The sequence below is a fragment of the Mus caroli genome, unplaced genomic scaffold, assembly GCF_978045245.1.
Source record: "Mus caroli unplaced genomic scaffold, Mus_caroli_1 scaffold_8, whole genome shotgun sequence".
Lineage (NCBI taxonomy): Eukaryota > Metazoa > Chordata > Mammalia > Rodentia > Muridae > Mus > Mus caroli.
Window position 1 is genome coordinate 85,816,773 of NW_028227263.1, and position 26,833 is coordinate 85,843,605.

Here is a 26,833-nt window from a genome sequence, read left to right on the forward strand (position 1 = left end):
ATGCACTCACTGATAAGTGAATATTAGCCCAGAAACTTAGAATACCCAAGATACAATTTGCAAAGCACAAGAAAATCAAGGGGAAAGATCTTCTGATTTTTTAGGAATGCTCATAGATCTCCATCTGGAATCCTGAGCAGAGAAACAAGTGATGGTTGCATGGTGAAATATTTGATGTTTTAGAATCTGATATTCCTATTAACTATATTTCACATTTAAATTACAGAGGAGGAGGAAGCGCCTGCAACAACAACAACGGCGGCGGCAGCAGCAGCAGGAACGACAGGAGCAGCAACAAGAACAGCAGCGGCTGCGGCAGCAGCAGGAGCAGCAGCAGCAGGGGCAGCAGGGCCAGCAGGGGCAGCAGGGCCAGCAGGGGCAGCAGCAGCAGAGACGGCAGCGGCAGCAGGAGCAGCAGCAGCAGTGCCAGCAGCAGCAGCAGCAGCAGCAGCAGCAGCAGCAGTGCCAGCAGCAGCAGCAGCAGCAGCAGCAGCAGCAGCAGCAGCAGCAGTGCCAGCAGTGCCAGCAACTGCAGCAGCAGCAGCAGCAGGAGCAGCAGCAGCAGCAGCGTAGGAGGAGAAACAACAGGAGGAGCAGGAGGAGCAGGAAGAGTAAGAAGAGCAAGAGGAACAGGAAGACCAGAAACACCAGAAGAAGGAGGAGAAGAAATAATGAGTGATTGTGTCTACATTTACGGGAAGAGTTTGATGTGGTAGAAATGTTGGTAAATATAATACTCAAACATGAAATTCTAATAAAATAATTGAAAGCCTTCAAAGTCATACAAACACCACATACAGTATATATAGTAAATTAAAATGCTAATGTACCTTCTTAAATCAGTTGCTGTTTTTGAAAATTGTTTCAAAAATTTGCTTCTCCACTTAGAAGTACGGCTGTTAGAGTCATACAGTCTATGTTAAGACTGTTTAGATTTGTGGTTTCATAAGGCTTAACATGTTGATCTGTTTTTTTATTTTTATTTTCTATTTTATTTTTGCATAGCTTCTTTGGAGAAATTTGTACTCAAAGAATTACTCATGTAGGTAAGACACTTTTTTTTTTTTAACATTTACAGTAGGTTTGCATGACATATACCTAGCATGGTATTTGTATGCTTTTAAAATCTGTTATTTTATTGTTTCAGATGTCTACACTTAGTAACAGCAAGCTCAAAATTTTCTATTTGTGTTAAAATTAGTAGGTTATTTTGACTATCATGACTGTAGTAGTTATTGGATTGAGTGCATGTACTCAGTGGAAGTAATATGCATAAGACAGAGGGAGAGAGAGAGAGAGAGAGAGAGAGAGAGAGAGAGAGAGAGAGAGAGAATGAATAAAACTGAAACAGCATAGAAAAACTGAGGAAAAGCCAAGGTTCTAAGTGTAGCACATCTCCTGTGGGATGTATGAAAGCTAACCACTCCTGTGTTCAGGATTTCTTCCCCATGCCCTACCTCTCTTATGTAAACATTGTCAAAAATCGTGAGCTTTTTTTTTTTTGGCCCATACTAACATTTTTAATGTATAATAACTATTTCAAATTTATTTAATTATGCGAATTGGAATATATTTTCAATCACTACTTCTGTGGCTAAATATATTACAAGTTATTATTTTACTTAAGACAAGAAAATGTTGCTTACAGGATATTTTGGAATTTAATTTTTTCTAAGTTTAGCATCATTTTATGGGAACCATTTTGAATTAATTATTTTATTATCTGAGCAGGAAAATGAATTTACATTTTTATTCACTTCAATACATATATATATTGTATACATTACATACATATATATGTATGAGTTTATTTACATATATGTAATCTTTGTAATCAAAAGACTTATTCATGTAGTTGTGACATATGTTTACATTTCATAAAAATAGGGTACTAATTTATTCATATATATGTATATATATGAAGAATTATATACAAATTTATTTATACATACTATATCTATACAGAGGTTATCATCATCTAAGATCTGATATTATTGACTTAATTTTCTTAGTAACTTTTATATTTTAAATTATATAAGATCACAAAATATTGGAGTTTATTTATTCTATAATATGCATGCATTTGAGCATAAAGACTAGTGTTGGGTCCTTTGAACCTTCATTTGTATAACTCAACAAAAATTGACATGACATTGTTTATATGTAACCCCAGCTTGGGCTAGCTAGTCAATTAAGATTACTTATCTCAGATTATAGTGATCTAAGTTTAATGATATACTGTCTCAAAATATATGGAGGAAATTGAATGAAAAGATATGAAATCTTGACCTCTTTCAACTACATACCTGTGTACACACCTCACGTCTACAAAAAAGGAACAAGTACATGTATGTATACTTCCACACACATGATATGGAATTAGAATATGTTTTTGAAAAGTACTATTATGTTGCCTAGGACATAGCACTCATATAAGTAGGTTGAGTTGGCTTCAAACTCAGACAGATACACACAATTTTAACCCTCTTTTTGTTAGTATTTATAAGACACAGACCACTACCCTCGGCTTATTTGCAGGATTTTGAGGAGTAAATTTTATTACATTGAAGTATATATCTAAATATATAAGGGTAGAGAATATCATAGTTATAATTATTACAAATAAAGAATGTGTATATCAAGATCTTCATTCAATTGTGATTTCAGGATATTCTTTCAAAATTGACTATCATGGATTTTCTTATGAATTTTAAAATGTTTAGCCAGAGACCCAACTGTAAATTACCTGTTCTTTGGATTAGTATAGTCTAAATAGATTTTTGAATTTGGAGCTTAGTCACAATACTAAAATTCTAATCAATTAATTAGAACATTTAAAGTCAATTTTAGTAGTTTTAAAAATGTGTTTGTGGTCATTATTAAATTATTTGAAATTGTTCTGTTAACAATTTCTTCTGCATCCAGAGATTTCATAATGAAAGCCTTTAAAAGATTCAAGTAAAATGCTATTTCAAATTAGTTCTGTTAGTACTGAAAACTTGTTTTTATACAACTGGATTATAACCTAGTTTCTGGTATATGAATGAGGTTAGGATATGAAATTAAACTGATTTCCTATTTTAATAGTAGAGTGATTTATATGGGTGATCAATACAAAACCCCCATCATCAAAACATTACATACACTTCTAACTCCATTAAAAACCATACAGTTTTAACTGTTGACACAGATATCAGAAAAAATAATTGGAAAAATCTAATGCTGTTAGCATAACAAACTTTTGCATAGAACTAAAATAAAATTAAATGAGAAAGATTTGAATGTGATACTTTTGTTAATATTTCAGATATTGTTTCCTATATGTAATGAAATTGCTAAGTTTTTGTTTACAATTTTATTATATTTATTCATAATGTATATGAAAATACTTCATTTACTAGTTCATTTTCATATGGATTAAGGCATCCTCCTGTTCTTTCAAGTGTCATATGGTATCTTTCTTGGAAGAACTGTATATTATTCTTTATTTAATTTTTATTTTATTATTCACTTTAAAAAGTGATAACGGCTCCATTCCTCTTCTTTCTTATTCCCACACTTAGAAATTACTCCCTACCACCACCCACATATTTGTTTAAGAAAATCAGAGTCATCTTTGGCTATCACCCCACCATGAGTCATCTAGTCCTGTTGGTCTAGGAACATCTTCTCCCAATGATGCACAACCAAATTGTTCATGTAGCGGGTAGAAATCCAATGGTAGGGAAAAAAGAACAACACAGCCCCCATTCCATTTCATAGACGATCCACATGAAGACTAAACACACATTTTCAACAAATGCATAAGGATTCTGGTCCAGGTCCTGCATAATCCCCAATTAGTAGCCCAGGGTCTGAGTATACAGGGTCCCATGTTTGTTAACTCTATGGGTCTACATGTGGTGTCCTTTATACCTGTATATTGCTCACTTTTAACTCCCACTCTTCCACAAGACTCTGTGGATTCTTCACCTGTTGTTTGACTCTGGGTTTATATGTCAGTTTCCATCAGTAGGTAGTTGAAGCCTCTCATAAAACAATTATGTTAGTTTTCTGTCTGCCAGCACAGCAGAGTATCAGTAGCAATGTCAGGATGTCCTTTTCACATGGCATTGGTCTCAAGTTGGGGAAGTCATCAGATGGCTCTTCCAACACTCTCTGCTCCATCTTCATCCTGGCACATTTGTAGGCATGACAAATATTGTGTTGAATGCTTTTTAGGTGAATTGTTGCAATTCTATTCTCTAGAAGCCTTGTTTTGCTATAGGAGGTGGTCAATTCAGTCTCTTTACACCCCTCTGATAGGATTCTCATCTAAAGTCACCCTCCCACAATACCTGTATCCTCTCCTAATCTATGTTTCCATCTAGTCATCAGATGCCCCTCCACCTATTTCTATTCTTATTCCCAGTCCTCTCTTACCTCCCCTCATCCCAAACATGATCACCATCGATAGTTTTCTTGTCACCTCCTAATCTATTCTGTTCTGTCTCTCTATCCACCTCAGATGAATATCTAGTTATGAGTGAGATTTTGTGCATCCTGGCTTTGGACTTCCTTATTGTCCAGTTTTGTTGGTTCTGTGGATTATACCATATTCCTCCTGCATTTTATGGCTAAGGACTACTCATAAATGTGTACATATCATTCTTGGTTAACCCACTCACACCCTTATTCTCAATTCTATCCATGTCCCTGCAAAATTCATGATGTCTTTGTTTTTAATAGATTAGAATAGTGTTCCAATGTATAGATGTACCATATTTTCTTTATTCAATTTTTTCTATTAAGGGACAATTAGTTTATTTCCAGTTTCTTTCTATTATGAAAAAAGGTGGTAAGAATGTAGGTGACAAGAGTTCCTGTGGTATAATGTGGCATCTTTTGTGTATATGCCCAGAAGTGGTATACCTGGGTCTTCAGTAGACCTAGTCCCATTTTCCTGAGGGAATTGAAAATTGATTTCCAAAGTTGTTGTAAAAGTTTGCCTCTCACTATAAATGGAGGAATATTCTCCTTACTATATGTCTTTACCAATATGTGCTATCACATGAAATTTTGATTTTGGGCATTTTGATCAGTATAAGATTGAATTTTAGTGTCCTTTTGATTTGCATTTTCCTAGTGACTAAGGATGTTGAACATTTTTTTAAACTACACCATTCTTTACAAACGCTCTCAGCACTTACTTTAAGTTTGATTATGGAATATTTATCTATATATAATTTTATTTGTAGTTTAAAGTATGCATATGTTACATTTACCTCAGTGTTGGCTAAATGCATATTATATATGTCTGATACAGCGTCTCACTGTGCTGTCATCTGAGACTTCAAGTTCATTACTGAACCCATGTGTCCTCTCAGCTTCATGAGAAGATAAATACATATGCAGATCACCACTCTTAGCTAGTGGTATTGTAAAAAACTCTTCATTACTGTATTTTAATTATGTTTGCTTCTGTAATATTAAATCAAAATTATATATTTTCTCACATACTACAGGTTTGTTACATCACATTTAGATCTAATCATATTTTTATTACTAGCCATGTTTTTAAATTACAAAAGATATTTTAACACTGAAATATTTTTGTTATTTTATTTTTCATTATTTAAATCAATATTTTAATCAATTATTCAATTATATTATAACACCTCTCCAAGTTTTTCAGATCCTCTCCTGTTTTACACACTACTTTAAGCACTTTGGCAAAAAAAAAAAAATACAAAAATACAAATGAAAACAATCCCTTCAAAATCAGAAAAGGAAGCCACAATCAAAATAAACAATCAAAAACAAACAAACAAACAATAAGAAACATAACAAAAAGGAACAAAAAAATCTCCAAACAATAACAATGTAAAAGTACACTGAAAACGTGAGAAAACTCTGGAGTCCAATTATTCGTTGATGAATTTCCATTGAACCTGAGGCTGGTGCTACTTGATTTAACTTTTTTCACTATTTATGGAAAACTAAATTCGATGTCACTGAGTGGCTATATGTGAGAGCTCTGTTGTTAACCTTTAATCTAGTACCCACATTTTCATATATATATATATATATATATATATATATATATATATATATATATATATATATATATATAATTTTCCATCCATTCATTCATTTTTAAAGATATAAGGATATTAAATATAATAAAATAAAGCAAAAGTTACCTATAGTATAAAGAGACTAATCTATATTGCCTTGGAGGTACGCCTTGTCTCAATGTAACTGTATTTTTAGTTAATTGGGTCCACACAACTTGTTTCAAGGAAGGGATATGCAAGAAGCTTCTGGGATCATGCCACCAGTTAATTCTGATTGGAAATAAAGGTTGTAGGAGGTAAGAGTAGGGGAGGAGAGAACACTGTAGGATTTAAGGTTCCCATGTTTGGAACCATAATGAAGATGAAGGAGAGAGAGATGCAATGTCTGAGGAGTGTGCAGGAGAGAACATCAGTGCCATCATGTAAAGAAGCATGGATAACTTGGCCTGGAGGGCTGCTCAATTACACCAAGAACAACAGAAACAGAAGAAAGAAATTAGTAAGTACCAACTCAGAGTTATATGTGGAGGTAGATTCTAAAAGCAAAGAGGTTAGGCAGTTGCTCAGCTATTGTGCTGCTAAAGCTGCCTGTATTTCATTCAGGAACATAAATCATTTGATCAGGCAGTAACCAATGAAAGATTAAGTTAAAAATAAATACTATAATTCTGATAATGACGTTAGGGCAAGGAAAATCAACAGAGAGACCTGAACCCAAGGCAAAACACAGTAATCAGAGACCCACTTAATTGTACACTGAAAGATCCCATAAAATCCCTTATGTGGAAGCTATAGTATTTGTGGAAAGGATCCAGTACATTCTGAAAACCCCTGGAATGTTGCAGTAAATTACTCCAACCCAAGTATGCCCCTGCAATGAAAGCACAATACAGTTAATATGATTACATGCTGTGTGCCAAGGTTTGGCAGATCTACCACTACACTACCATCTTCCACATCTATGAGACCCCTTAAAACTTGCGGTTTCTCCAGGCCATGTGCTTCTGCTCAACATTTCTTCTTCTTCTTCTTCTTCTTCTTCTTCTTCTTCTTCTTCTTCTTCTTCTTCTTCTTCTTCTTCTTCTTCTTCTTCTTCTTCTTCTTCTTCTTCTTCTTCTTCTTCCACCTCATCTGCATCCTCTCCCTCTTCCATTTTGTCCTTCTCTGCTCTCCCTCACCTTCTGCTCCACCTTCCCTTTTATGTGCCCAATCATCAGCTCTCCTTTATTTTACAAATTAAGGTAGGAAGCAGGTTTACAGGAAATCACCTGAGTCCTGATTTCAGCCACTCAGCCACTCTCAAAAGAATGGAATTAACATCAAATATAATTAGCCCCAGGGCTATCCATAACACTGGAATATAGCAGTTTAAGGACGATGTGAGCACTGACTTGACATGTTCACTTTAATAAAATTTCTAAGCATCTTCATCAACATGGGAATGTGATGTCAACTTGGGAAGAAGACCCAATAATTTTAACAACAATTTGGGTTGTTTGGAAATTTCTGTTCTATTTATAACAGCCTGTTTTGCCCATAACTCAATTAAATATAAACCAGTTCCAGAAATGGGAGCTTTGTAGGGTGACAAGTGATGCCCAATTGAGACAAATTATTTTATGATTTCTTTTATATACACACAGACAAACACACACACACACACACACATATATGTATGTATATGTGTGTATACACACACACACGCATATACATATATATATATATATATATATATATATAATTTATAACATTTTAATTGTATTATGTTTCCTTACTACCTCACCAGTACTCCTCAAGTGCCAGGTTTCTTTTTTCTTTCCTACTTGACTTCTTTCCAAAATCCAGTCTCCTTACCATAGCCATTTCTCCATTTTGTTTTTCACATGCAACTCTCTTTTCTCATTCCCCACTTGATTCTGTCCCTATTCCCATATCAGTTACTTTTTTCTAGTCTCTAAATTCTGTCAGAGTATGCTTTATGAAGCTTGTATATTACGTGATATATAAAAAAAGAAAACAAAAGTCTTTAATTTACTTTACCTAATAACTGCCCTGAATACAACTTCTGGGACAATGTTCAATGGAAGTGGCTACAATGTGTAACATATGATTTTAAAAGGGCAGATATAAAGAGGTATATATTATCTGTATATGTTAGTATTCTACTTATGTGTATGTAATTTCATTTTTGTAAATATTATTTTAATTATTTTTCAAATCATGAAAGTGGCTAGTTATTTTCAAAGATATTAATTAACTTCTACTGAACATTGAAATGATCATGTAGTCCTTTGTCATTATTTGTATTAATGCAGTATTTTAAATGAGCGCTTTATATGTGTTAAGCTATTCCTACATATTTACACTTACAGTATAATAGTATAAAATGTTTATATCTGCTTGATGGTTTGGATTGTATTTGTTAGTATATAACTTCGTGTTTTAATTACTTGATGTTTTCCACACAATATGCTTTAACTAATGCCTTTCCATTTTTCCACCTACTCCCAGATATTCCTCTCTCCCTGCCAATAAAATTTCATCCACCTTTGGTTGTGTACAAGGTAATAATCTCTGTGTCTGTCTCACCATCCCAACAATAAAAACAAAACAACAAAAAATGCCAAATTAATTACATAGAAAGTCAAAAAAGTAAAAAATAAAATGTACCAAATACCCACAAAAGAACAATGAAACAAAATGGATCTGTTTTCAGTGTTCCAGTCTTTGGGGCATGCCCTGGAATGTGTTTGATATAACCAGTAATGCTCCATTGGAAAAAATTGACTTTAGGCCTTCTGTACAGCAGGTATCAATTACAAATAGTGTCTTGATTAAGGATGGTACTTTGTGTCGAATTTTATATCTTAGTACTAGTATTTCTGTTAGTTTTGAATCTCTCCTGGCCCTATGTTTACTGCTATAATCTTTGGACTTCCTATATCCATCACGGGGGAAAAAGATTGATGAATACATCCAAGTAAAGGCATAGTACTCCAAAATATGTGGATATAGAACGTCTCATATCCTTGTACTCACAGATGCCTTAATTAAATTGCTGTTATTAAAATGTGAGATAGTATAAGAAGTTAGGTGGAATTTTGGTACTGGTGTTGTGGGGATAGATATTCAAGGATAGGGAACTTGATATAATTTTTTCAAACACGAACTATTCAAATAATGATATAGCATCAATTATTTTATCACGACTGACTGTTACTAGTAGGTAATATCATAAGTTTTCACAAGAATGCACACATGTATGCAAGAGCAAAATTAATGCACAACGAAAAAATTGTTGAGAATGTGCACATGTGTGTATGTATGTGTATATATATGTGTGTATATATATGTGTGTATATATATATACATATATTTTTTCCTTTCTAAAATAAATATTGTATATTATTTCTTTATCATTATATCACTCATGGATATTCTGATTTAATTGGATATATTTCCTGCAAAGGGAATGGACCAAACATTTTGTTTTAGGCTCCAAGATGCTTTTTGGAGGATATGATAATAGAGATAAATGTGTTATATATTGGTATTATTTGTAATTATAATCATTGAAATTGTGAAAACTGACTCAATCATATCATGATTAATCAAAAGCAAGTTTCATTTGGGTACCCAGAGTCACAATCAAAAATTGGCAGATGGAAATTAAGGTATTCCTAGAGATACCCAGAATCTACTCATTTTTAGATTCCAGATACAGGATCAGTAATCAGGCACCCTCGACAGTTTTTGCTCCGCTGCTAATTGAGCAGAGAGGTCATAATAAATAGCAGTTTTCCTGCTCTTCCACTTTGTATATTCTCAGGCTGAGGGAGCAGTAGATGAATCAGTATTTCAGATCTGGAACACCAGTATTTTGCTTTCTCTTTCTATCTGAAAGCTCTTTACTGAGTGGTGTATAATCCATTCACTTATGGATGCAAAATCTCCTCTAATCAAATACAATACCAGTCGGTAGTGAGAGTTTTTACATGTCAGGCTCCTTTGTATAATTTATGTCTCAACTGGTTCTGCTATAATCAAAGCTTACCTTTGAGTAGCTCAAGAGAAGGAAGACTATTTCCAAAATCTACAGGAGTCAGAGAAAATTAGAAGCAGAAATAGTTTGTTTGATTCACAGGATTATAGTTCTGCGTTACTAAACCCTGTCTCCTATGCAAGAAATGGGTGTGTTTGTCTGAAACCAATAATTCTGCTTAATATATAGCAGGTTTTTTTGTGTGTGAGTCTTGGAATACTGTGTCATTTTCAACATACATGATTCAATTTCAGAATCAATTTCTGAACAAGAACAAGGATTTTCTAAGGGAGACCATTGTGAAGATTTGCTATAGCTCTAAGTTCATCGAGACACACCAATGAACAGGTCCTGTCTCTGATGAATCCCATCCACCAAGTTGCATCTGCAGAACACTTTAATTGCATTAACAGCTGAATCCAGCTTGTTGCCCTACTAAGTAAAAGAACAAGCTCTGAACTTGAAATGCTGAAATTTCCAGAAAATCTCTGCCCCTCAAGAGCTTAATATGAAAGAGATCTTCTATTCTAGTAAGTTCTTGCTTCCTCTAGGCTGAGCACAGGAAGCCATCCTGTTGGTCTTTCCCTCAAAATAAATGTGAGGGCTTGACACAAGAGGGTTCAGAGGAGAATTTAGCAGGAAGTAATTAATTGCTAGCAATCACCCCATTCTCTCCCCCTTAAAGTTTTTTTTAATAATATACAAAAATGACAAATTGTTAACTGTGTGGGGAACACAGGTGTCCACTCTCTGACCCCTATTATCTCCAATCACTATGTTCCTCACACAGATCACTTGACCTACCTTATCTACACAGCATTATAGTGGAAAAAAAACTAAGTTTATGCCTTAAAATCCACTAAGCACCATTCTGAAAATATCCAGAAAGCTCTGCCCCTCAAAAATTCCTTATATAATCCTTGTTTTATGCTCAGGTCTCTGATGGTTCTAGCCTGAACAGGGGCAGCCATCCTTCTGCATCTTTATCTTCCCAATATATCTCCTGTTTGTGTTTTGATATGTGCTGTGACATTCTAGTAAACTTTGACTCTCAAATGCCACGATAAGAGCTTCCTTAGAGATGTGATATTTTCAAAGGCAGGGAAAGTTCTTTCCTGGCCTACTGACAGTATCACCTCTTTCAGTTTTAGGATTTTCATACCTTATGATCATATTTGTTGCATGAGATCTTCTTAGAACAAAGAAAATAACACTGATAGTCTTATTTGTAATTATTCTAGTGCCAACAAGGCTCTCAGAGATTCAGCTTTTCCAATCTGTGATATATAGTAATGGACAAATTGTTATTGCACTATGGAAAATATTAGTTTTTATGGTTTTACTCTGTTACTTGTCTATCCATTTTTTCCCTATGGAGTCAGAGAAGTAATTAGAGTATTAGAAAATCAATTGCCTTTCTGTTGTAAAAAATTAGTATTTCAAACTTCATGCGAGAGGAAATTAGCCACCTAATTTACTTGTCATTCTTTGAAAATTAATCTTCCAGTGACAGGCCACTATCACCTCATTCTCATTCTGTTCACACTTCAGGAAGCTATTGTGTGTCCAAAGAGTCCTCAGGAAGAGAGGCATGGATACTCTTCAGCAAAGATGTAACACAACAGGTATGATTAGGAAACTGTGTCTTTAATTTCCTGGGGTCAACATATGGGATAAAATGTAGCAACACTAAAGGATCCATATAGAACAGGAACAGGGGTTGTTTGGCTGGACTTTCCGGCAGTTGATTGTTATAACCTCGTAGATTCCCATCTAAATATCTGTCCTTTCTCCTCTTCAGCTCCCTTTCTTCCTGATTGTATATGCAAAGAAGCTTCTGGTCTTAGTAAAGACACTGGGAAGAAAATGTTAATAAATAGCTAAGCATGCAGGGCATGGTGGCACTTGCCTTTAATCCCAGCACTCTGAGACAGAGGCAGGTTGATTTCTGAGTTCGAGGTCAGCCTGGTCTACAAAGTGAGTTCCAGTACAGCCAGGGCTATACAGAAAAACCCTGTCCAGAAAAAAAAAAAAAGAAAAAGAAAAGAGAAAAAACAAAAACAAACAAACAAACAAACAAAAAAACCTAAGCATGTGACTAATTGAAGAAAGTTTGATTAAATATCTAAAGACTTGAGTCATCAATGCAGAACTAAAATAATGAGTATTAGTGGAAAATATTTTTACTTCACCTAAAGGAGAGAACAGTTTTCTTAACTTTGTGACTATGGCACCAAGACTGCTAAATCATGTAAATGTTTAGAGTAGTCCCAAATTAGATCCTACATAATCCCTAGAAATAGCAAAGAAAACAAAAACAAATCAGCCTACATAGTTGGGGGCTTGAAATTGTATATCTCATTTATTCTTATACAAACATATATATATATGTATGGAATAGAACTCCTTCTATTCCATTATTTGTAAAGCCTAAATGGCATTGAAAATAATTTCTTTATGCTAGCTGCTTGGTTTTCTTCCTTGATTTATAGTTATTTTAACATATAAAAGTAAGGAATTCCACTAACTAACTAACTAACTAACTAACTAACTAACTAACTATATATATATATATATATATATATATATATATATATATTCTTTTTTAATATATATATATTCTTTTTACTATATATATATATATATATATATATGTAAAAACTATCAACTATAAAACTATCAACTCATTATATGTTTGTTTGCTTTCAGTTTTGTGAATTAGATAAAAATGTATAATCTGGAATACTTACTCCCATATTCACTTCACCTTCCTTGTCACATTCCCCAAAAGTCTCTGTCCCCCATATCCACTCATCTTCCATTTCACTTCAGGAAAAAAAAGCCTAAATTGCACCTGGTAGAACAAATTAGAAGTGATATAAGGGCACAATCTCTCATATTACACCTGCACTAGGTAACATATTAGGAAAAAGAAAAAAAAATCCCCCAAAATAGGCAGAGCAAGAGGAACTCCTCATAAAAGATGGAAGAAAACATGTAGAAACTAGTGTGAACAAGGATTCTATGAGAAAACAGCCCATATAATATACTTAAGATGATAATAGCAGCTCAGAGACTAATGTGTGTATAAAAGATGCTTTATGTGTCTGATTTATGTCCACTGAATAGGCATTATCTGTATTTAGCTTTGTGTTCTTCCAGGACTCTGAACTGCAGAAATGGTTCAATGTCTCAGAGTCTGTCATACAGATCCTAAGAGAACACAAATGCCAGCCCAAGCTACTATACCCAGCAAAAATTTCAATTGCCATAGATGGAGAAACCAAGGTATTCCATGACAAAACCAAATTTACACAATATCTTTCCACAAATCCAGCCCTTCAATCGAAAATAAAGGGAAAAATCCAACACAAAGAGGGAAACTAAGCTTGAAAAAAAGCAAGAAATAATCTTTCAACAAACCTAAAGAAGATAGCCACATGAACAGAATTCCAACTCTAACAAGAAAAATAACTGGATGCAACAATAACTTATCTTTGATATCTCTTAATATCAGTGGACTCAGTTCTCCAATAAAAAGACAGACTAAGCTTCCTCTGAAACCCTGGCATCCTGCTGTGACCAACTTCCAGGGATCCTAGAATCCTAAGGCCTAGGTGTGGTACAGCATCTGGAACAGGTACCTCTTCTGTGGTCCATGGGGCTGTGTTTTAAACCAAGTTAGACCAGTGCCAATCAGAAGGATCCTGAGCTGCTGGTCAGGAGGGGATCCTGTGTCCTTGCTCCTGCTAGACCCAGGCACTTCCTTTTTTTTTTTAAACAGATGTTGTGTTCTACTCACCAGTTATTGTAAGATACTGGGTGTTCTAGGAAACCTGGGGGGTGGAGAGTCCTCTGGGGACCTTGGAACCATCCACAGATTTCGTGCCCAAGGTGGCCCACTGGAAGGAACCAGAGCTGCTGGTCAGGTGGGTTTCCTGTGTCCCTGCTCCTGTTGGCACAGGCCCTCAGGACTGTTTTGGAACAGATGTTGCTTTTCACTCACCAGTGATCCTGAGATCCTAGGCATGCTAGGGTGCCTGGGGCATGGAGAGTCCTCTGGAGATCTTGGGACCATATGCTAAGCTGGCTCCAACCTAGGGAAAGATTTTCTTTTGCAGCATTTAGGAAAAGGGTATCACTCCTAAATAAGTAGCCAATAACCTATGATTTGCAATGGTGACCAGGAGACTTTTTTCTTCTAGAAGAAAATATCAGTAGAAAAATTATAATTCTTTGCTCTTGGCACAAAATAGTAGAGTTTTAGTCATTATTTACAATAATCACCCTGGAAAATAAATATTAGAACGTTTTATAGATGGTAGGTTATGAGAAAACTTAGAACGAGTTTGAGAAAAAAAAAGTGATGAATTATTTGATATGAGAAATGCTGTTGACAACTTAAGTAATATTGAATATGGGAGTGGATTTTAAACAGAAAATTTTTACATAATTGTTTTTCTCTATTCAGGTTTATTCTATTTAGGTGTGAACAGTGGCTGGGGCATGGTCAGTTTAATTGTCATTGAGATATTTCACTTATTTGAGCCAACTGGGGCAGGACAGCAATGCCTTTCCATGTGTTATCCATTGGCATTCCTTAATTATGGGCAAATGTTTAGCTCATGCACTCGATATAACACATCAGGGGAAAAATCACTGAACATCTAAAAAGGCAAGACATCTCCTTCTCTGTATAATGATAATTCTGTTTGTAGGCAAGGAGACCGATCCCAGAGAGACTGCTGGAATAAATTTGGAGTTGAGTGAGAAAAAAAGATGGTAGGCTTACACCTTTGGCATTTACATCTAACATATTTGGTAAGTTGGATAAAAAGAATAGAAATTGAGATGATGGTTCTTTTTAGTTTAAGTTGCTTGTTTTATTTGTTTAAATTATAAGTGGACCTAGGAAAAAACAATACATGACTCATATAACCTTAGTTGACATATAGCAATGGGAATCAGAAAGGTATTATGTAAATAAAAGTTGACATTATGATCAGGTTTCATAAGAAATTTAATAAAAAAAAAAACAGAAGTTCTTAATAGGATTAAAACAAATGATCTTCGACTAAGAAAAAAATCTCTAAAAGACTAAATTTTTGATTTTTGAAAGAGGCACACAAAGGACCTGATGAACAATTATGACATGATTATCATAATCTAGGGAACCAATATGACACCTATGTCTCTTGTGTTGTCCTATGTAGAATAGATTAAGATTCAATGTTTTTGCTGAGCCTATTAATAGAACAGTATATTTATATACTTGGAAATGGCTTGGTAGATCTAAGACCATTTTGCAATATGTGGAATCTAAGTAAAATGTAAGCAGAGGAAAATATTTATCTTGGACACTTGAAGCCAACTGTGAAAAGATTTGTGTTGAATCTGAGTTCCTAAAGATAAAATGTTGAACATCAAACTCTGTTCTTGTGATGCAGTTGGAGAATCTAAAGCCTGAAAAAATGTTAATAGAATGCATCCATAATGAACCATTATATATGTTAAAATAACTCTGTTCATCATATGGATAGTAGCACCTATATAGGAAATAGGTGGATCTCTACCAACGGTAGTTATAATGCTTTCCATACTATCACAAGTACAAATTTTCCAAGGAGCACTCATATAGACATATGGCATGCACTACAGATAGCCATTTGACTCTATCTGCATATGTATCAAAATATGGCCTAGTCACCCATCACTGGAAAGAGAGGCCCATTGGACATGCAAACTTTATATGCCCCAGTACAGGGGAATGCCACGGCCAAAAAGTGGGAGAGGGTGGGTAGAGAAGTTGCGGGGGAGGGTATGGGGGACTTTTGGGATAGCATTGGAAATGTAAATGAGGAAAATACCTAATAAAATATATTTAGAAAAAGAAAGTACATTCCATAAAGTTGGATGATGTTTTCTCACTTACTTATTGAAAATGAAAATTTATGAACTAGCCTAGAAGTAGTGTAATAGTGTATGGGGAAGATGACTAAGAAGCAAATGTTATATACAAACCAAGAAGGCAGAAGGAACTACATTAATCACATCAATTACTGATGGAGTAAAGAGAGGGAGATCTGCAGGAAATCTCTAGGAAATGGAAGGGTAATGACTCAGAGATAATGTCTGAACATTTAACATACCTAATTTAATAAGTGCCCTATACTCACTACATTTTTACACTATTAAAAGGTAGAAAGGAAACTGATAACAGATCAAAATTACACATGCTCTAGCTTATATTTAATGTTAAAATCTGATTAATTATAATATTTTGTAAAATGATAAGAATGAAGATGAATTATAAAGTAATTCATCAAATTTATTGTCTCTGCCATACTACTATAGGATAGTGGCTCAGGTTTTTTTGTCATTGTTCTGCTCATACTCTCTTTACAGCGAGGTTCTCGTTTGTTTGTTTTTACATAGATAGCATGATGGCAATCTCTGAATATTCTTCAGATTTGAAGACTCATTTTCTGTCTTAAAATGCTAGTTCACAAAGGGTACAAAGGACAGAGTTTGCTGTAGAATTCTTGGTAACTTATGTGGTATGATGCAGAAGTGAAACCTAAAAAAGTTATCAGGAATGCTAAAATAGTCTTTGTCCTTAAATACTAAAATATAAACAAATGATAAAGCCAGGCAGTGGTGGCGCATATCTTTAATCCCAGCACTTGGGAGGCAGAGGCAGGTGGATTTCCGAGTTCAAGGCCAGCCTGGTCTACAGAGTAGGTTCCAGGATAGTCAGGGCTATACATAGAAAACCTGTCGCTAAAGACTAATAAATAAATAAATAAATAAATAAATAAATAAATAAATAAATAAAATAAAAATAGATGAATAAAAGCGGAAACTTTTAGAAGTTCTTTTGAATTTTGAATGTCAATAACAGTGGTTTATATCTCTATTATTTGTTGGCTACTAAGGCTCTTGACATGTCTTCATCAGTAAAGGTAGTTATCAAATTTGTTGGTTGACTTCCAGGCATTAAACAAAAATCCTAATACAGAGGAAATTATTTTATTTGCATATGTGGCTTGGAAAAATAAAAATGGCAGTAGCCCAAAAATCCCATCCCTGGGAGCTAGCACCAAAAATCCCAGAACGAATAACTAACTATGATAAAGAAAATTAAACTTCAAATCCACAAGCACTTCTTTTGGATTTCCATGTATCAAAGTAGAAGTTAAATATAAATACGTGACACAAAGTGTAATAATGGCTTGAGGAGTTAATGTAGTGAATAAGAATTCTTATTGGATTAAATGTCCATTCCTGTAGGGCAAAAATTACAAGTGTTGTTAGTCACTTAGACAAACATGACAAGAAAAATCCTTGGCACCAGTGAAGAAGCATCTCATATAAATAGGCTAGATTTAGTACTAGCTAAGGTGTTTTTCTATATTTGTGTTTACAATCATTAGGTGTTCCTATACTACGTGTCAATACAGTTTTCTATATCTTTGTTTTCATCCATTTTGTATGTTATTCTACACAAATGATTTCCTAAGAAATCCATTTTCACACACTGTTGCATTTAGACAAAAAACAGTATCCAACCACGCAATATCTTATTCCAGATATAAGATTCTATTGGTAATTATTTTTCTGTTTGTGTACACAAATGTGTACTGGACATACATGTTGGGGCCAGAGTAGGATACCGGGTTCCTTTCTCTATCATACTTGACCTTACCCTTAAGTAATGTGATACATTTCGGGGCAGCAAACAATCTCTGATGGTTCCAGTTTCTTCCCTTTTCCCAGAGCACTGGTTATATGCATGAACAGCAATATTTGGCTTTGTACATGACTTTTAGAGACCAAATGCCAAGTCTTTGTGCTTTCTCATAAAGAGTTCTTATTCACTATTGAAAATTATTTTCTTGAGACTTGAGAACTGCTATTGTTGAAGTACATGTAGGCAAAAAATCAGACAGGCCAGCCTTATGTATCTCCACACACTGTATGGGGGGAAAGAAGACACTTAGAGCCCAACTTACCCCTATGCAAATCCATACATGATGGGGAAGATGTTCACACACACACCAGATGCCAAGCAGTACTGAGAGAAGTGGTTACTCAGAAACTTGCCAGGTGTGTGCACTTCCTTGAGTGGGAACCAGTACATGGAACAATTGTGTGGTGTACATAACGAAGAGAAAAAGAAGTAGAACAGTTTGAGCATTTTTAAGCAAAGTGGAACTGGATATGCCAGGTGGGAAGGAATAGCCTGCTTTGAGTAGCCAGCCCATCTACTTGAGAACATAGTGAAATGTCTGCCCAAGCTGCCTATGTCGGAGAGCTATGCCTGTGTCTGAGACTATACAGTCAGTGACAGATGTGAGTGTCAATGCTGTGGCTCTCACTTCCTCTGGAAAAAAATGGGGATGTTAGTGGTCTGAGATGCACCAGAAAACCAGTGAATTCAACCTTCTGGGTGGTCCTGCCCCTCACATACTCCTCCTCACTAGCGCTTCTGAAAGTAGGATCTACTTCTCACCTGTTTTAGCACTTGGGCGATTGGGCTCTCGCCCTTCCCAGGGCATAAGAGTGAAGAGGACCTTTTTCTGGGGGAGGGGGGATCAATTGGGAGAGCATGAATGTGAGAGGGTTTATATGGTCTAGTCTGCTATGGGTGGCCCTGGGAAGGAAGTGATGTCTCCATTTCCAATTATGTTGGAAATTACTGCAGTTGGGAAATTAGCCTCAGAATTACAAGAGTGGGAGAACTGGCTTTGCCTCTACAGGCTACAACATTTGGAAAAGTGTGTTTGGAGCCTTGACTGGGCATGCCAGCACAGTATAACTCGCTCTTGAGTCATGCTTGTGGCTGACCCATACTTGGTCCAAGGGCATGTGAGCTGAATATATTAAAAATAAAAATAAAAATGAAGAAGATAAAGAGAAGGAGAAGAAAGAGGAACAGAAGGAGGAGGAGAAGGATCAGGAGGAGGAGGAGGAGGAAGGAAGAAGAGAAGAAGAAGAAGAAGAAGAAGAAGAAGAAGAAGAAGAAGAAGAAGAAGAAGGAGGAGGAGGAGGAGGAGGAGGAGGAGGAGGAGGAGGAGGAGGAGGAGGAGGAGGAGTAAGAGGAACAGAAGGAGGAGGAGAAGGATCAGGAGGAGGAGGAGGAGGAAGGAAGAAGAGAAGAAGAAGAAGAAGAAGAAGAAGAAGAAGAAGAAGAAGAAGAAGAAGAAGAAGAAGAAGAAGAAGAAGAAGGAGGAGGAGGAGGAGGAGGAGGAGGAGGAGGAGGAGGAGGAGGATCAGGAGGAGGAGGAGGAGGAAGAGGAGGAGGAGGAAGAGGAAGAGGAAGAGGAAGAGGAACAGAAGGAGGAGGAGAAGGATCAGGAGGAGGAGGAGGAGGAAGGAAGAAGAGAAGAAGAAGAAAAAGAAGAAGAAGAAGAAGAAGAAGAAGAAGAAGAAGAAGAAGAAGAAGAAGAAGAAGAAGAAGAAGAAGAAGAAGAAGAAGAAGAAGAAGAAGAAGAAGAAGAAGAATTCTCCTTACTACTGGCATAAGGGATTTCATGCTCTTTCATTAGCCCATGCTTGTGGGGTCTATTAGCAGGTCAAGGTCTATTAGCATGTCAATCACTATTGATTAGTTTCAGTTACACACTTCAAAGTCCTCAGTCAATTTTACAGTTTATTTATCCAGTAAGTGCTTTTATTACCCTGCTCAGGCCTTTTGGTTCTTTCTGATTTCCTGAGAGATAGGCTCAGAATATTGGGATGACTTGTACACCTTTTACAAACTGAGCTTCTGGTTTTTGATTCTTTATTTTATATATTGCAATTTCTGGTGATTTTAAGACAAGAATGGCATAAATGATCCTTTCTTCAAGGGGATAAGATTCTAGTTTAACTAACCTACCCATTTTGCCCTATTGAGTTCAGATTGCTTAACTACAGTGGCTTGTGCCACCCACTATATATATATGTCTCAAATTCCAGAATCAAATTTAGAGTCCAGCTGTTATTCTTCAACCTTCTCTAACCATCAAACTCTCCTCGATTATTTAGTGTCTTTCTGCCATGCCTGTCTGAGCACCTCTAGATATTAAGATAGTTCCTCTTCTTATACTGGAACCTCTCTTCCTTTTGGAGCTGGTGAGATGGCTCAGTAGGTAAGAGCACCCGACTGCTCTTCCGAAGGTCTGGAGTTCAAATCCAAGCACCCAAATGGTGGCTCACAACCATCCATAACAAGATCTGACTCCCTCTTCTGAAGTGTCTGAAGACAGCTACAGTGTACTTACGTATAATAAATAAATAAACTTTTAAAAAAAAAGAAAAAAAAGAAAATGCCTCTTCCAGGCTACGTGTCCATTTCTTTACTCATCTACTTGACCAAACCACACATCTACTGCCTATGTGTCAACCTGGACCTCCTTGCTTTGTCTACTATTATTTGAATGCCACTATGGTATGACAGAAAGCACCTATAGCCCTACAAGCTTCCTATCACAAAAAAGAGAAACACATTTTTTTCTTTTTTTTAAAATATTTCTCTTAGATGTTTCTCTCAGTCTAATTGGAGTATACTGGATATTGTGATAGTTGGTGGAACACTTACTCTTCTCTACTCCCTTGATTAGGACATGCAGCACTGCCTCTCTTATTTGTTGATCATGAACTCTTCCCAATCAAAACCTAAGTCCTAAAATCTGTTCCCTTGTCTAAACTGGTATCGGCCTTACCTCATACTTTGTAATGTTATTAAGGCTTACCACCTCATTTTAATAGTGTTTAAAATAAAACCTCATCAATTAGTCTCAATGGTGAAAAGAGTGCACACTAACTCAAACATTGACAACACATGGGTTAGTGTTCTGAGTATACCATCTTTGTTTATTTTCCTTTTTGACACTATTTTGTATATCATGTCTGGTTTATCAGGAGTATCTGGCAGACCTCAACCTATTCTTGAAACTGAAAGACCTGAGCATTTACTACCACACTTTTCAACTTCTAAATAGAGGATGTGGCCCTTTAAGGCTTTTCCTCTGACTAGATCATTATTATTTTGGCTGGACCTTCCCATCATAATCCTAATAACCCTCATCAGCTTTACCCTCATCACCTTCCAAAGATTAGTTCCACTTCCACACAGATCACCACTACCCTCTCACAAATAGGTCAGGTCCTGGTAGACTTCTGCATGCACTTATCCTATGACTAAGATCTTCCAGATAAAACGATACCTTGTGTTTTGTAGTTTTTTGTTCATATCATTTTTGTTCTTGTTGTTTCTGCTGAATGATCAATTTTCAACAAAGAATTCATGATGTCTTATTCAAACCTGTAATCTCACCTGGAACTACCTCTATTCCATTCTCTCATCTATTCTCAACACATATAAAAGGAGAAAGTCTGGTCAGCTCTGCAATCATGCAGAGATTATGTCTATCAGAGATGCAATTCTGATCTGGTAGGAGCAGATAAAATTCTTTGGTTGCCCAGATACCTGAAACTATGAGGTTATTGATAATAACCAATGCACTGGTAGTGTAGCCTGGGAAAATTGTGATTTGCCTTTTGGCTAGAATCCAAACCTGGTCCCATAAGGGAATTGCTTTTGATAAATAGAAGGAGGTCACCCAGAGAGGAGACAAATATCCTGCACAGTTCCTCATCCTACTTACAGAAATCCACCTTCACTACACAAGGGAAGGTACTAATTCTTATAGGGGCATGCTTGCCTTCGACTCTCATTCCTCTCCCAGTCAGCTCCTAATATATGACAAAAACCCACAAAATTCTAGTCGATGGCATTCAACACTCCCATAGTGATCTGTTGAATATGGCTCAGGATGTACCCTTGGATATAGTGCTGAAATGTGTCTGTGTAATTATCAGCATATCAAAATCCTGTTTTAAATCTTGTTGTGGTTCTCATAACTTATTGGACACATTAAGGCATATCATTGCTAGGATTTTGGAGTCTTTCTTATGACATGTTTAAGAATATTAAATGCCATGTTCAGATGTTCTCTGACAGTCTTGAATACTAATACATGTGAATTAAACAATCTTTTTAGTCATTATCTGTTTTATATTGTAATTCATATTCATAAATCAGTAAACTAGATAAAGCATAATCTCATAAATAATTGCATCTATTCTTAGCATAACTTACTATTAAATCACATTTTTAATAATTATAGAAGCATCTTATTTTTTAATTAGATATTTTCTTTATTTACATTTCTTTTTTCCCATTTTTATTAGGTATTTAGCTCATTTACATTTCCAATGCTATACCAAAAGTCCCCCATACCCCCCCCCACTCCCCTATCCACCCACTCCCCCTTTTTGGCCCTGGGGTTTCCCTGTACTGGGGCATATAAAGTTTGCAAGTCTAATGGGCCTCTCGTTCAAGTGATGGCCTATTAGGCCATCTTTGGATACATATGCAGCTAGAGACAAGAGCTCTGGGGTACTGGTTAGTTCATAATATTGTTCCACCTATAGGGTTGCAGATCCCTTTAGTTCCTTGGGTGCTTTCTCTAGCTCCTACATTTGGGGCCCTGTGATCCATTCCATAGCTGACTGTGAGCATCCACTTCTGTGTTTGCTAGGCCCTGGCATAGTCTCACAAGAGACAGCTATATCTGGGTCCTTTCAGCAAAATCTTGCTAGTGTATGCAATGGTGTCAGCGTTTGGAAGCTGATCATGGGATGGATCTCTGGATATGGCAATCACTACATGGTCCATCCTTTCGTCACACTTCCAAGTTTTGTCTCTGTAACTCCTTCATTGGGTGTTTTGTTCCCTATTCTAAGAAGGGGCAAAGTTTCCACACTTTGTTCTTCGTTCTCTTGAGTTTAATGTGTTCTCTTGTGTTTAATGTCTAGCCAGAACAAATAGACAAAAAAAGGAAATCAAGGGGATACAAATTGGAAAGGAAGAAGTCAAAATATCACTTTTTGCAGATGATATGATAGTATATATATATATATATATATATATATATATATATATATATATAACCCTAAAAATTCCACCAGAGAACTCCTAAGCCTGATAAACAGCTACAGTGAAGTAGCTGGATATAAAATTAACTCAAACAAGTCAATGGCCTTTCTCTACACAAAGGACAAACAGGCTGAGAAAGAAATTAGGGAAACAACACCCTTCTCAATAGCCACAAACAATATAAAATACCTAGGCATGACTCTAACTAAGGAAGGGAAAGATCTGTATGACAAGAACTTCATGTCTCTGAAGAAAGAAATTAAAGATTTCAGAAGATGGAAAGATCTCCCATGCTCATGGATTGGCAGGATCAATATAATAAAAAGGCTATGTTGCCAAAAGCAATCTACAGATTCAATGCAATCCCCATCAAAATTCCAACTCAATTCTTCAACTAATTAGAAAGGGCAATTGGCAGATTCATCTGGAATAACAAAAAAACCTAGGATAGCGAAAACTCTTCTCAAGGATCAAAGAACCTCTGGTGGAATCACCTTGCCCGGCCTAAAGCTGTACTACAGAACAATTGTGATCAAAACTGCATGGTACTGGTATAGTGACAGACAAGTAGACCAATGGAACAGAATTGAAGACCCAGAGATGAACCCACCCACCTATGGTCACTTGATCTTTGACAAGGGAGCTAAAACCATCCAGTGGAAAAAAGACAGTATTTTCAACAAATGGTGCTGGCACAACTGGTTGTTATCATGTAGAAGACTGCGAATTGATCCATTACTATCTCCTTGTACTAAGGTCAAATCTGAGTGGATTAAGGAACTCCACATAAAACCAGAGACACTGAAACTTATAGAGGAGAAAGTAGGGAAAAGCCTCGAAGATATGGGTACAGGGGAAAAATTCCTGAATAGAACAGCAATGGCTTCTGCTGGAAGATCGAGAATCGATAAATGGGACCTCATAAAATTATTTACATTTCTAATGTTATCCCTTTCCTAGTTTTCTCTCCAAAAATCCCTTATCCTCTCTCCTATCCCCCTGCCTCCCAAACCACCCACTCCCACTTCCAGGCCCAGGCATCCCCCTATACTGTGGCATAGAGCCTTCAAAGTACAAAGGGACACTCCTTCCATCAATGAGCAAATAGGCCATACTCTGCTACATATGCAGCTGGAGCCATGAGTTTCTCCGTGTGTTTTCCTTGGTTGCTGTTTTAGTCCCTGGAAGCTCTGGGGGTACTGGTTAGTTCATATTGTTGTTCCTCCTATGGGACTGCACACACCTTCAACTCCTTAGGTCCTTTCTCTAGCTCCTCCATTAGGGACCTTGTGTAGAAGCATCTTATAATTAGGACTTTAGGATCCATTCCTTTTATGTTACTGCCATATAAATCATGTGTTTGAACTGAAGATATAGTATCACAATGAAACTTTGTAATCAATATAAACAAAATATATAGTTAATAAGGGGACAGGAAAAGTTTCTGGCTTTTATGTGGTATTCCATTATACCACATAAAAGTTCCCCATATGATTAAGATTATAAAATTCTATAGCTTTTAATTAAGGTAAACAACGTACTAACAATGTAAACTATTTAATATGTCTAAAATTAGTATAACCCAATTTAAATGTATATTTAGAAAGCTGTTTCCTTTCTAGCTCATGTCATGTGTTCTTTATATTTCACAATGGAATCATGTCACAACGTTTTAAGGTTAACTAAGCATACTCATTTAATCATTAACAGCAAATTATGAGTTTTAAACATGTCCAATGGTTTATAAGTCAATAATCCTGTTTTTGACTCTAGACTTTGAGGACATGCCTAATTCTGAAAAGTGTGATCAATAACATATTTTTAGAGCCAGCAATAAAGCTGGTCAGTATAAAACAACTTGAAAATTGTCCATTAAATTACTTTCAAATTTCTATTTTACCAAATCCACTGAAAAGTAAGCACAGAGGTTAAACTGTGGCCCTTGTAGCTGGTGATAGGAAAAGGAAAGAGCATTCATTCATGCATCCAAGAAGTAGAAAAGGCAAAAGTAAATAGACATAATTGTAAATTACCTCTAGTTATACACAACAACCTTAAAATTTTATCATCATATAAAAATATTTCAAATAAAATTTTAGTCACACATATATTATGTTGTAATAATATTTGTTTAAATTTCTAACATCATATAAAATTCTGTATATTCATAAAATATGAACTTGCTTTCTGAGAAAAAGTTAGATAGAATAGTAAACAGAAAGTTCACTTAGAATGAGAATTTAAATATTTGTTACTCAATAGAGTGTGGTATTCTTCAAAGAGTATGTGAAACTGGGAAATTGGATAGCATTTGCAATGTAAATAAAGAAAATATCAAAAAATAATGGTAAAGTCATGTGGCTGGTTGTAAGCCACCTGAACATGGTTGCTATTTATGATGAGTTGCATCCAAGTTGCATACAGATATACATATATGGAGTTGAAGGATTTACATACACACATACACACACACACACACACACACACACACACACACACACACACACATATATATATATATATATATATATATATATATATATATATATATATATATACCCTATATCAGAGTACTTAACCTCATGTAATTTAATTTTTATTAAGAAATAATACTATAATAAATTAATGTTAATTAATCTTAATACAGTTTTTATATAAATTTAAAGCCAAATATTATTACAGCTATATAGATATTAAATCATCACCAATGAGCAAACTATAAATCCTTAGATAAGAGTTTACAGCATAACCTTAATATATTATGTATCTTTTGTTTGAGGCATGAGTGCAAAGAAATAAGACATACAAACTTTTTAAGAATGGGGAAACAGAAACTTTGAAATAAGAGTTTGTAGTCGCCGGGCGTAGTGGCACACGCCTTTAATCCCAGCACTTGGGAGGCAGAGGCAGGCGGATTTCTGAGTTCGAGGCCAGCCTGGTCTACAAAGAGAGTTCCAGGACAGCCAGGGCTACACAGAGAAACCCTGTCTTGAAAAACCAAAAAAAAAAAAAAAAAAAAAAAAAAGAGTTTGTATGCCTTAGCTAAATGTTTAGATAAAAAAAATAACTGGAAATCATTTGTTCATGGCAGTGAGAAGTTGAAAATTAGTTGTGTCAATTTCAGACTTTTGAATGGGGTGAATTTTTTGTAATGGTTTCTGAATTAGTGAAGAGAAAGAGGAAGAGCATCTTTGCCTTAGTGCAGGCTGTCTGCAGGAAACCTGAATGAGATATGAGGACCAATTGGTCAGGCCGAGAGTCAGAGTAACATAGAGGAAATGGTATTCTAGCTAGTTTGGAATCAGATTCACAGAAAATGATCATTGATACCTCAGGAGTGTTTAGATAAGCAACTCAGAATAGACATTATCAGGACCAGGTGTTTGGGTTGCAATCCCTGGATGCAAGAAGTCCCTACCATGTCATGTTGCAGCTTATATGCAGGCGTTTAAGCAGTTTAAGGAGGATACCAGGCAGAAAGAAAAATGGCGTTGAGAAAGGAGAGACAGTAGATAGCGAATCTCTTTCCTTTCCCCCAACTCTTTGTATTATTTATAGGTCCCTAGTAGAATTAGAAATATAACTGGAAAGGCAAATAAATTTGAGGCCATTCAAGTTTGTATCAATAGCAGAAGATGCAGGTTTTCTCAAGAAGGATCTCAAGATATAATGAGACGTTATTCAAGACACTTTTTTCCTGGATAAGATGAAGAAAAATGTTCCTGAAGACTATAGTCCCCAGGGTGCAGG

General features: G+C 35.7%; 1 protein-coding gene across 3 annotated transcripts in view; it reads left to right on the top strand.

The window, feature by feature from the left end:
* Positions 1–545: 545 nt before the first annotated feature.
* LOC115031487 (uncharacterized) overlaps positions 546–26,833 on the top strand; it is a 173,262-nt gene continuing 146,974 nt past the window's right edge. For all 3 annotated transcript variants that reach the window (XM_085841682.1, XM_085841684.1, XM_085841683.1), the window contains exons 1-5: positions 546–1,046; positions 8,568–8,620; positions 11,650–11,723; positions 13,616–13,738; positions 14,817–14,919. The gene's annotated coding sequence lies outside the window, so the exon portion shown is untranslated. The remainder of the gene's footprint in view (positions 1,047–8,567; positions 8,621–11,649; positions 11,724–13,615; positions 13,739–14,816; positions 14,920–26,833) is intronic.